Raw genomic sequence first — 12,358 nt, 5'->3', positions numbered from 1 at the left:
TGGTCATTGATGCAAATAACGCATTTCACTGTATGTTTCAATGACAGACAAATGTAATCTTAAAATAATTTTAAGACGATCTTGATCAGTAAGGGAAGAGGGTCAAGGAGTGGCAAATGGATTTCAATGCAGATAAGTGCGGGTTGATGCATTTTGAAAACTTAAACATGTAGGATTTATGTGATGAAAAGTAGGGTTATACAGAGTGTAATGGAACAGAGGGACTTAGTACATAGTTTGTTGAAAGAGGCTTCACAAGCAGACAGGGTGGTGTAAAATGCATTTATCATGCTGGTGTTTATCAGTCAGGGCACTGAGTATAGGAGTTGTGATACTATCTTATATAAGTCATTAATGAGTACCTTGTACAGTTTTGGTCATTCTTTTATAGGAAAGGTGCTGTTAAACTGGAAAGAGGGTAGACAAGATGTATGAAGATATTGCCAGGACCAGCAAGCTTGAGTTGTAAGGAGAAGTTGGCCAACTTGATTTTTATTTCTTGGAATATAGGAGAATGAAAGGAAACATTATAAAGTGTTTCAGTTATGGGATGTACAGATAATGTGAAGGATTCCAAAACTAAGGAACATAGATTTAGAGTGAGAGGAGAAAGCTTCATAAAGACAATGGCATAGGCAGAAGCAGAGAGGAGATCCTGGAAAGTGATTTTAGGGAACTAGCTGAAAAGCAGGATTTCCAGCATTGTAATCCCAGGAATTTTTGATAATCTTCACTGACTATGACAACACCTATTTTAGTGTCATCTGCAAATTTGCTGACTATGTCCAGTACATTCTCATCCAAATGACAAAGAACAATGGGCCCAGAACACAACTAGTTACAGAACTCTAGACTAAAACACAGCTTTGTACCACCATCCTTTGCTAGCTACCATGAAGCCAATTATGTATTACATAGCTAGCTCTCCTGTGTTAGATGCCTTGCATATTTATTCATAAAAGCATGCAAAAAGGCTATTTGTCTAACTATTCTGTTGCCTTTCATGTTGAACTTTGTGGAAATTTGAAAGCTAACAAATAGAATCCCTGGAGCAGTGCCCAAGAGCCAGCAACTGTTTTATCAATTACCTTTCTGAGATGAATAATTCAGAAGCTAGTACATAAAATTAATGATAATATCTTGAGACTTAATGAAGGCTTAATGCAATTAGAATTGACCTGACACACTTGAATGCAAGTGCATTAACCTTTTGATTTAATTGTTCTTTTTGATACTGGCATGCTCAGTTTGAATTTATTGGAATTTATTCCATTGTTTTTGAGTATCACTGTCTAGTGAATGAGTGCATAATATGTTCCAAGTATGAAATCAAACCTGGATGTGGAGTGGTCTTGGTGAAAGCAGAATAATATTCCATATAATACTTGGATTTTATATTATTAATTGCAGTTAAAGTAAAGAAATGCCAACATTTAGAATGTAAATATGGTATTTAGAACCATTGAAAATGCAGAGTTGTGGAGACAACTCATTATGTCATGAAAAACAGCCTCCACTCCATGGACTATGTCTATACTCTTGCTGCCTCAGTAAAGCAGCCAACATAATCAAAGATCCCAACACATTAAAGACATCTTCCCCTTTTCCCCTCCCCTCTCCCATTGAGCACAATATGAAAAAAAGCCTGAAACATGTTCCACCAGGCTCAAGGACCTCTATCCCTCTGTTACAAAACTATTGAATCGTTCCCAAGTATGACAAATGGACTCTTGACCTCACAATCTACCTTGTTATGATCTTGCACTTTATCTGTAACTGTTTCACATTATTCTGCATTCTGTTACTGTTTTACCTTGTTTTACCTCAATGCACTGATTAATGATTTGATCCATATGAACAGCCTGCAAGATAAGCATTTCATTCTGACAATAATAATCCAATTCCAAAAACAGATGTGTGCTGTTGTATGAAATCAGGTTCGTGGGGATAGAAGGGGCTCACTACTGGTAAGTAGGGTAAACAATTATTTACAAGACAAGACAGACACTAACATTCACGTATTATGCTGAACTTGGTCTATCTTAGCTGAGTGCCGAGGTGGCAGGACAAAACAGATAGTAAACATACACACAATGGCAACTGCTTATCTGAACTGTGTGCTCGGGCCCTCTTTACTGCCGCACACCTCCACTGTTTACTGAGTAGGTATAGTGCCATTCCTTCCTGTTTCTGGGCCTAAGTACTGGAGTTCTCTACTCACAAGATCTGTGAAGTACCTTCACCAGAGCAACTGCAGTGGGTCAAGAAGATTTCTTACCACCACTTCTCTAGAGCATTGTAAGAAGTATTCACGTTTCATAAATGGATTGAAAAAAAGCAAATAAGTTATTGTGAATGTTAATCCTCCTACAATATTAACAATAATCTCTTTGCTAAGTTTAACTATAACGGTCCTGGTAATGTATTAAGATCCTCAATACCCTCTTCCAGAAAGAGATTTTCACTGACTGGCAAGTCTGTTGGCTTTGAGTAGGAACTCATCATATTCAAAAGAGTGCATTGAATACACAGCTGGAGAAAGAGATGTTAAGCTGTCTGTGAGGCTGGGGTTTTGTTGGCATCACCTGCCATCCATAGTGCTGAGTAAAATAGAGTGTTTAAGTTTACACATTGCTTGATTTTCAATATGATAGGGAGAAGGAAGTGAGACCTTAGCTTCTGACAAAGTGTCGAACGGGGGATAAGGACTCTGGCATTATGTTTAGAGGGTACAGCTCCTTTGTACATTTTTCATGTGGCGTATCTTGCAAAAATACAACTTCTTCAAATAGTTGGTGACAGGACAGGACAATAGTGCATTCTTGCCCACTGCAGATGTGGCCATATTTTCTGCCTTTGAATCTTTACAGGCTAAGGCTGGAAACTTCAGCAATGTATCTCAAAATGCTGACCATTAGTACTTCAACAAGGAAGCATGAACTCACATCCTTGTCTCTAAGTTGTATAGGCTTTGGCTTCCTCAGTGCAGAGTATGGTGGATTATATCTATATCCAATAAAGACCTCCATCAAACAATGCAATACCTTGTTGGAAATGCAAGTATTTGCATTCTAGTGTTGCATTTGTTCTCAATATCTAAATAGTTGTCAACCATGATATCATTGATCAGAATCTTTAAATTTGTTATTTGCTCTGTAAGGATGCTGTCTGAACTGCTGAGTGCTTATAATATTCACTGTTTTGGTTAGCATTTCTCACACCTGTAAACTTTTGCTTTGCATGTAAACTGTGATGTCTAAAATACTGAATAGTAGTTCTAAAGAAAAATAATGGAATCTTGAAATATAAAACTGAGGTGGTCGAGGAAGAAAGCTGACCTGCAGCTTCAGTGATCTGAATTCCTTGCTAGTTCAGCGTTGTATGACAATTACATTGGAGAAGGTTTAGAAGAGTTGTGGAGTGTCCCAGAGTCATTTTCAACAGCTTTTGAATCTTTGCTTTAAGACCATTATATATAGGAGCATAATTAGGCTGCTTGGCCCATCAAGTCGGCTCTGCCATTTCATCATGGTTGATTCAATTTTCCTTTCAGCCTCAGTCTCCTGCCTTTCCTCTGTGTCCCTTCATGCCCTGACCAATCAAGAACTAATCAACCTCTGCCTTAAATATAAAAACTTGGCCTACACAGCTGCCTGTGGCAAAGAATTCCACAGATTCACCCCTTTCTAGCTAAAGAGATTGTCCTGATCTCCCTTCTAAAAGGATACCCCTCTAATGCTGAAGCTGTGTCCTCTAGTCTTAGACTTTCCCACCATAGGAAACATCCACTCTATCAAGGCCTTTCACCAGTCGATAAATAACTATGTTATTTGTGCTCCACATCTCTTGATCAAAACAGCAACCTTAACAATGTAACTATTACTTTCCAGTGAGGTGGCAGCAACACTTAAAAGCATAGTGTATCAAACCATGTATGTTGTCTTCCATTGTGATTATTGAATAAAGTCATAGAGCAATATGGCACAGCACGGATAGAAGCACTTCAGTCCAGTGACTCATACTGACCATATTGTCCATCTAGCCAGTCCCAATTTACTGTGTTTGGCCCACATTCCTTCAGGCCCCTCCTCTCCATGTACCTATCCATGTGGCTTTTAAATGATACCATTGTACTACCTCAACCACTTTGTCTGGCAGCATATTCTATACAATCTCCACTCTCTGCGTGAAGAAGTTGCCCCTTGTGTCGACTTTATTCATCTTATCTATGCATCTCATAATTTTAAACAGCTCTGTAAGGTTGAAGCTTTGTGGGTGGAATTAAAGAGCTTCAAGGGTTAAAAAAAAAAATTATAGGAATCATATATTGGCCTCCAAATAGTAGCCAAGATGTGGGGTTAAGGTTGCAAAGGGAGCTGGAAAAGGAATGTAATAAGAGTAATGTCACAATAGTAATGGGGGGACTTCAATATGCAAGGGATTAGGAAAATCAGGTTGGTGTCGGATCATAAGAGAGGGAATTTGTTAAATGTCTATGAGATGGCTTTTTAGAGCAGCTTGTGCTCTAAACAAGGCGCAGAACGAAAGACTGTGTGGCACACCACTCCTCACACGGATATTTCGCAGTATTTTTCTTTATTTTATGAGATCGAGTTGTGAGCTCAACACTCAACCCGGCATGGATGGAAAGTGTACTCTGGAACAGCCTGATGGATTCGAACTCGGGAACCGCCATTCTGGAGTCCGACACAGCTGTCACTGTGCCACCAGCTGACCAGTCGATTGGGTATTGTGTAATAACCCAGATCTTATTAGGGAGCTTAACATAAAGAAACCCTTTGGAGGCAGTGATCATAATATGATTGAATTCATAGTGCAAACTAAGATGGAGAAGCATAACTCACATGTAACAGTATCACAATGGAATAAAGGGAATTACAGAGGCATGAGAGAGGAGCTTGCCCAGGTGGATTGGAGGAGGATACTGGTGGGGATGATGGCAAGGCAGAAATAGTTTCTGGGAATAGTTCACAAGGTGCAGGATAGATGTCCTACGGAAGTAGTTCTCAAATGGCTGAGTTAGGCAACTGTGGCTGACAAGGGAAGTTAAGGACTACATAAAAGCCAATGAAAGGGCATATAAGGTAGTAAAAGTGAGTGGGAAGTTGGTTACTTGGGAAGCTTTTAAAATCCAACAAAAGGCAACTACAAAGCTATAAGAAAGGAAAATATGAGGGCAAAATAGCAGATAATATAAAGCAGGATATAAAAATATTTTCAGTTATATAAAGAATAAGAGAGAGGTGAGAGTTGATATTGGACCACTGGAAAATGATGCTGCTGAATTAGTAATGGGGGACAAAGGAATGGCAAATGACCTTGATGGGTACTTTGCACCATTCCTCACTGTGGAAGACTTTAGCAGTGTGCCAGAGTTCTGTGAGTGTCAGGAGCAGGAGTGAGTGCCGTTGCTATTACAAAGGAAGAAGTGGTAGGCAGACTCAAAGGTCTTAAGGTGGATAAGTCATCTGGACCCAATTGACTGCATCCCAGAGTCCTGAAAGAGGTTGCTAAGGAGATAACAGATGCATTGGTCATGACCTTTCAAGAATCATGTGATTCTAGCATGGTCCTGGAGGACTGGAAGGTTGCAAATGTCACTTTACTCTTGAGGAAGTGAGGAAAGCAGAAAAATGAAATTATAATCCTGTTAGCCTGACCTCAGTGGTTGGGAGAGTGTTGGAGTGTATTATGAAGGATGAGGTTTTGGGGTACTTGGAGACTAATGATAAGGTAAGTCAAAATCAAGATGGTTTCTGTAAAGGAAAATCTTGCTTGACAAATCTGTTAGAGTTCTTCGAGAAAGTAATAAGCAGGGTGGACAAAGGAGAGGTAGTGGATGTCATTTATTTGGATTTTCAGAAGGCATTTGATAAGGTGCTGCACATGAGGCTGCTTAACAAGATAAAATCCTGTGGTGTTACAGGAAAGATGCTAGCATGGATAGAGGAATGGCTGACGGCCAGGAGACAGTGAGTGGGAAACAAGGGGGCCCTTTTCTGCTTGGCTGCCAGTGACTAGTGGTGTTCTTCAGTGTTGGGATGACTACTTTTCACATCATTTGTCAATGATTTGGATAATGGAATTGATGGCTCTGTGGCAAAGTTTGCGGATGATGCAAAGATAGGAGGAGGGGTAGAGAGTGCTGAAGAAGCAAAGCAAAGACAAATTGGAAGAATGGGCAAAAATGTGGCAGATGGATTACAACTTTGGTAAAAGGAACAATAGTGCAGACTATCATCTATATGGGGAGGAGGCTCAAACGTCAGAGATGCAGATGTAGGGAGTCCTCCTGCAAGACTGCCAGAAGGTTAATTTACAGGTTGAGTCTGTGGTAAAGAAAGCAAATGCAATATTGGCATTCATTTCAAAGGGAATACAATATAAAGGTGAGGCTTTATAAGATACTAGGAGTATTGTCAACAGTTTTGTGCCCTTTATCTCAGAAAGGATGTGTTGTCATTGGAGAGAGTTCTGAGAAGGTTCACAAGATTGCTTCTGGGAATGAACGGGTTAACATACGAAGAACATTTGGCAGCTTTAGGCCTGTACTCACTGGAATTTAGAAGAATGTGGGGGTGATCTCATTGAAACCTACCAAATGTTGAAAGGACTAGATAGGGTGGAAGTAGAGAGGATGTTTCCTATGGTGGGGGTATCCAGAACTAGAGGCACAGTCTCAAAATTGAGGGCAACCTTTTAGAATGGAGGTAAGGAGGTATTTTTTAGCCAGAGAATGGTGAATCTGTGGAATACTCTGCTACAGACTGCAGTGGAGGCCAAGTCTGTATGTATATTGAGCGCTGAAGTTGATAGTTTCCTGATCATCAGGGCATCAAAGGATATGGTGGAAGGCAGTTGTATGGGGTTGAGTGGGATTCGAGATCAACCATGATGGAATTGCAGAGCAGCCACGATGGGCTGAATGGCCTAAATCTGCTCCTATGTCTTGTGGTCTCATGGTCTAGGGTTGCCCACTCATTGTCCTATATTCCGAGGAATAAGACTTATTTTCATCAACTGTTGCCTATAATTCAGGCCCTCTTCCTAGTTACGTCCTTATAAATCTTTTCTTCACTCTTTCCAGTTTAACCACATCTTTACTATAAAAGTGTGATTATAAATATGCACAGTGCAGCCTCACCAACAATTCTGGCCTCTCCTCTTTAATCTTCTCTGTTTTTGTGTCACTGTGTTCTTTAAAACAATTCAAAAACAAAATTGAAAAACACATTATTGATTAAGCTCTTGGTCATATGTCCAAATAGCTCCTTTCTGTTGCTTAATAACAAACATTTTATTGATAATGTTCTTATAAATTATCTTGGGTGTCTTCTAATGTTAAAGGTACTGTGCAAATGTAAGTAGTTTATGAAAGTAGTGAAGGGTGTTCACCACATTTCCCGATGAAAGGTCTTGGCCCAAAACATGGACAGTTTATTCCTCTTGATAGATGCTTCTTGACCTGCTGAGATCCCACAGCATTTTGTGTGTTGCTCTATATTTCCAACATCTGTCAAATCTTTGAATTTTAAAGAAGTTCTTTTTTGCTTTAAATAAAAGTCCTGAACTCATATGTAGAAGTTGATACAAGGGAATATTATCTATCTATCTATCTATCTATCTATCTATCTATCCATCCTTCTATCATCCCTGTTAAGCCATGTTGCCCAGCAACCCCCGACTTAACTCTAGCCAGGTCTAGCCGGGTATTGATAGTAGATGATCAGCCATGATCTCAAAATGGCGGTGCAGGCTTGAAGGGCCGAATGGTCTACTTCTGCACCTATTGTCTATAGTCCATAACCAGCTCCTTTGTTTTTGCGATATTGAGAGAGTGGTTGATTTCTTAACACCACTGTGTCAGGGTGATAACTTTTTCTCTGTAGCCCGTAGGCTGCCTCATTAATTAGCAGATTGGAGCAGTGGGTGGCGGCACAGTCATGGGTATACAGAGAGTAGAGGAGGGGGTTTAGGACACAGCCTTGAGGGGCAGAGGTGAGGGAGTCCACTCTTACCACCTGCCGGCAATCTGACAGGGAGTCCAGGATCCAGCTGCATAAGGTAGGGTGAAAGCCGAGGTCCCTGAGCTTCTTGTTGAGCCTGGATGGAACTACGGTGTTGAATGCTGAACTGTAGTCCAAGAACAGCATTCTCACATAAGCATCCCTCTTCTCCAGATGTGTAAGGATGGCATATAGCGCAGTGGCTATTGCGTCGTATGTCAATCAGTTGTGTCAGTAGGCGAATTGTAGGGGGTCCAGTGTGGGTGGTAGCATGCTGCAGATGTAATCTATGACCACCCTCTCAAAACATTTGCTTATTATTGAGGTGAGTGTGATAGGACAGGATGCCAGTGGCTCAGACATGTTACTTTGATCTTTTTAGTTACAGGGACAATGGTGGATGTTTTGGAGCAGGAGGGCACTCTGTACTGGGAGAGGGAGAGATTAAAAACGTCTGTAAACACACCTGCCAGTTGTGCCACACACATCCTGAGTACCCGCCCTGGGATGCCGTCCGGTCCCACGGCCTTGTGACCGTCCACTCGTTGGAAACACCTGCATACTTTAGCCTCAGATGATCAAGATGCAGGTCGCATCAGTGGCTCTCTTCGGGGGCTCTGTGTTGGCGACTTCGAACCGAGAGAAAAAAGATTTGGCTCATCTGGGAGAGAGGCAGTGATGCAGGCAGCACCACTGCATTTAGCTTTGAAGTCTGTGATGGTGTGCAGACCCTGCCGTAAGCAGCGTGTGTTCTTGCTGGAGAGTTGTGTCTGGATGTTGTCCCTGTATTGTCATTTTGCTGTCTTGATGACTTTGCGTAGATCATTGCTACATTTTTTGAGTTCCTGTTGGTTACCGGCAGCGAAAGCACTGACTCGTGCGGTGAGTGCTGGTAGTAGGTTAAGCAGACAGCTGCCTGTGAAGAGAGGAAACAGCTAGCAACATTTCATAATGACATTAAACCAGCATTCTCTGGCTTAGTTTTGTTCTGGATAGAACTGGATTTCTTGAATGTCCAGGTAAGTAAAAGATATTCCATTAAAAATCTGCCATGGATGACCCCAGAGTTCTCAATCTGCTGAGGGCCAAACCAAAGATCTGATTATTGACTACAAATTGAGGAAACCAGAGACCCATTAGCCAGTCCCTATCAGGGTATAAGAGGTGGAGAGGTAGGCAAATTTGAATTCCTCAGTGTTATCATTTTAGAGGATCAGTCCTGGGTCCAGCATGTAATTGCTATTGTAAAGAATTGTGAAGATTCAGCATGTTATCTAAAACTTTAACAAACCTATAGATGCATGGTGGAGAGTATATTGACTGGTTGGATCATGGCCTGATATGGAAACACCAATGACCTTGAATGGAAAAGCCTGTATAAAATAATGGATACAGCCCAGTCCATCATGCGTAAAGCCGTCCCCATGTTTGAACACATCTACAAGGAGCACTGTCGCAGGAAGGTAGCATCCTTCTTTGGTCCATCTTCCACCATCCAGCTATGATCTTCTCACTGCTACCATCAGGAAGGAAGTACAGGAGCTTCAGGATCTGCACCACCAGGTTCAGGAACTGCTATTACCCCTCATCCATCAGTCTCTTGAACCACTTACCCCAACCCTGAACTGTTCCTGCAATGTATGGACTGACTTTCAAAGACTCTTCATCTCATGTTCTCGATATTTATCACTTATTGTTTTATTATTACTATTTTGTTCATTTTTTTCTTTTGGCATTTGCACAGTTTGTTGTCTTTTACACATGGGTTGTTTGTCCATCTGGTGTGTAGTTTTTTGTTGATTCTATTTTTTTTGTATTTGCTGTGAATACATACAAGAAAATGAATATCAGGGTATTATACAGTGCCATATGTACTTTGATAATAAATTTAGTTTGAACTTTGAACTTGCTGGTGGAAAAGGTGTGGAGGGTAGGAGGTAGGTAGGAGTTGCAGCACACTCAGTCTTTGAACTGCCCCTGAAGCCACATCCAGATTCATCACCAAATTCCAGATCACCTCAGATTCTGCAAAGGCAGTGCTGTTAGATATTTATGGAAACCAGATGCCCTCAGTTATCACTTTGGTAATTTTAGATAATGCTATATTATTCCATACCTTTCTTGAATAACCTTCCCTTTTCTCCCCAGAAACTGCAGCTGATCGCCAAATTCTGCCCTGTATCCAAACACACCCTGTGACTCAGTCCTACACTTATACACCAATTTTAGCTTCTAGCTCAAAGGAGCCACCGTTAAGAATGTGTACCTTTTCTCTTTCAGTCCTTCATTGGCCTCACATCTCTCTCCTTTACCTATAGATTCTTAAAATTCTCTGAGGTCTGAAATCCTCCCCATCCAGACTCTATATTCTTCTGATTAATCTGTAATTGCTTCATCGGTACCCATGGATTCAGCTGCCTGAATCCTTTATAGATGCTCTTAGAAACCTTACTGTAAAGCAAAAGAAAAGCTGGAATCTGGTAGATACTGGAATCTGTAATAAAAACCATGAAGTTTAAGGATAGAAAATGCTGGAGATATTAAGCAGGAGCTATGGAAACAAAGAGTAAGGTTTCACTTCAAAGGTCCTCAACTTGAAATGTTAACTGTTTCTATCTCAGCAGCTGCTACTTGTCCTACAAGGTATTTGTATAATTTTCTTTAAACTTTGAGTATCCTTTTAAACATCTGCCTTAGTATTTCTTGATGTGCCATGGTATCAAATTTTAACAGCCCTATGGTTACCTTTTCTACATTTTGTTATTTTAAGAGTTTGCATAAATGCAAAAGTCCCACTTCACTGTCCACATCTAAGTGATGATTTAGTCCATAATCTAGATCTTGCTAGTGATGGCTAGATTGACTTAAAGAGCATTTCATGAAAATAGCTGCAGGAGTAGGCCTTTCAGCTTTTCCAGGCTGCTATGCTGTTGTTGTGGCTGATCATCCCAAATCCACTACCCTACTCCTGCTTTCTCCCTTTGATCTGTTTAGGTATTAGTACTAGAAAATCTCACAAGGTCACCAGTCTTTGGGATGAGAAATAAATTTTCCTCATCATATCCACAGGCTGTAATATCTGATTTTGGGCTTCTTCAGTAAAAGGATCATCGTTCCTGCATTTAATCCATCTTTTCCCATTGGGATTTTGTAAAGGTCCCTTACAACTGTCTAAATTCCCATTCACGCCTATTACTTCCCTCAGGCCCCTTCCTCCTATTGTCCACTCTCCTATCCCATCAGATTCTTTCCTCTCCAGCCCTTTACCTTTCCCACCCACCTGGCTTCACCTATCACCTTCCAGCTAGCCTTTTCCCCCTACCCCTCACCTTTTTATTCAAGCACATTCCCATTCCTTCTCAGTCCCGTGGAAGGGTCTAGGCCTGAATTGTTGACTGTTTACTCTTTTCCATTGATGCTGCCTGGCCTGAGTTCCTCCGGCATTTTGTGGGTGTTACTTTGGATTTCCAGCATCTGCAGACCTTCTCATTTTTTGTGGTGAACAGATGTTATTTTTAGGTTGATTGGCAGTAGGTGGTTTGTTAGTGCTTTGTGATAGACCACTGCTAATTATAGACTTGAATTTGAGTGCTTTCCAACACCTAGAGGATGATTCCAAGTGTGGAGACAGTAAAAATGGATGAATTGGTTTATTATTGTCACACGTACCAAGATATAATGAAAAATTTGACTTGCATGTTGTTCACATAGATCGATTCATTATGAACGCATTGAGGTTGAACAAAGTCAAATAGAATGCAGAAGAAAGTGTTACAATTACAGAGAAAGTATCATACAGGTAGACATTCAGAGCAAATTCATAAGAAAGTAGTATGTGAGGTCAAGAGTCTATCTTATTGATGCACCATCAATAACTCTCGGAGACGGGAGGCGAACAATAGGCTTTTATTAGCAGCAAAACGAAGCACAGCATTTCGGAGACTGAGGGGGGAGCAGTGCCTCCAATCACCTTTATACAGGGGTCTGTGGGAGGAGCCACAGGAGCAGTCAGCAGAGAGGCGTGTCCAGACAGGTATACATAGTTTACCACACTTATCATATTAGGGAGCTATTCCGTAGAATTAGAACAGTGAGATAGATGCTGCCCTTAAACTTGGTGGTACGTGCTTACAGGCTTTTGTATCTTCTGCCTGTTGGGATGTTGGAGAAGAGAGAATGACTGGGATGGGTAAAGTCTTTGATTATCTTGGCTGCTTTACTGAGGCAGCGAAAAATATACATGGAGTTCATGGAGGGAGAGTTTGGTTTCCTTGATGTGCCGAGCTGTGTCGACAACTGTCTGCGGTTTCTTGCAGTAGAGGGTCTGGGGA

At 41.0% G+C, this 12,358-nt stretch overlaps 2 protein-coding genes across 3 annotated transcripts in view; one reads left to right on the top strand and one right to left on the bottom strand.

Annotated features, from left to right (window-relative positions):
- rdh12 (retinol dehydrogenase 12) overlaps nucleotides 1-12,358 on the top strand; it is a 62,509-nt gene that overhangs the window by 8,105 nt on the left and 42,046 nt on the right. The window lies entirely within an intron of this gene.
- gpr176 (G protein-coupled receptor 176) overlaps nucleotides 1-12,358 on the bottom strand; it is a 192,867-nt gene that overhangs the window by 180,296 nt on the left and 213 nt on the right. Inside the window, exon 1 of the mRNA XM_059955467.1 lies at nucleotides 8,494-12,358. This exon is cut by the window's right edge and continues 213 nt beyond it. The gene's annotated coding sequence lies outside the window, so the exon portion shown is untranslated. The remainder of the gene's footprint in view (nucleotides 1-8,493) is intronic.

Source organism: Hypanus sabinus, chromosome 2 (assembly GCF_030144855.1).
Source record: "Hypanus sabinus isolate sHypSab1 chromosome 2, sHypSab1.hap1, whole genome shotgun sequence".
Taxonomy (NCBI): Eukaryota; Metazoa; Chordata; class Chondrichthyes; order Myliobatiformes; family Dasyatidae; genus Hypanus; species Hypanus sabinus.
Note: the sequence above shows the minus strand (reverse complement) of the source record. Positions and strands in the feature narration are given on the sequence as shown.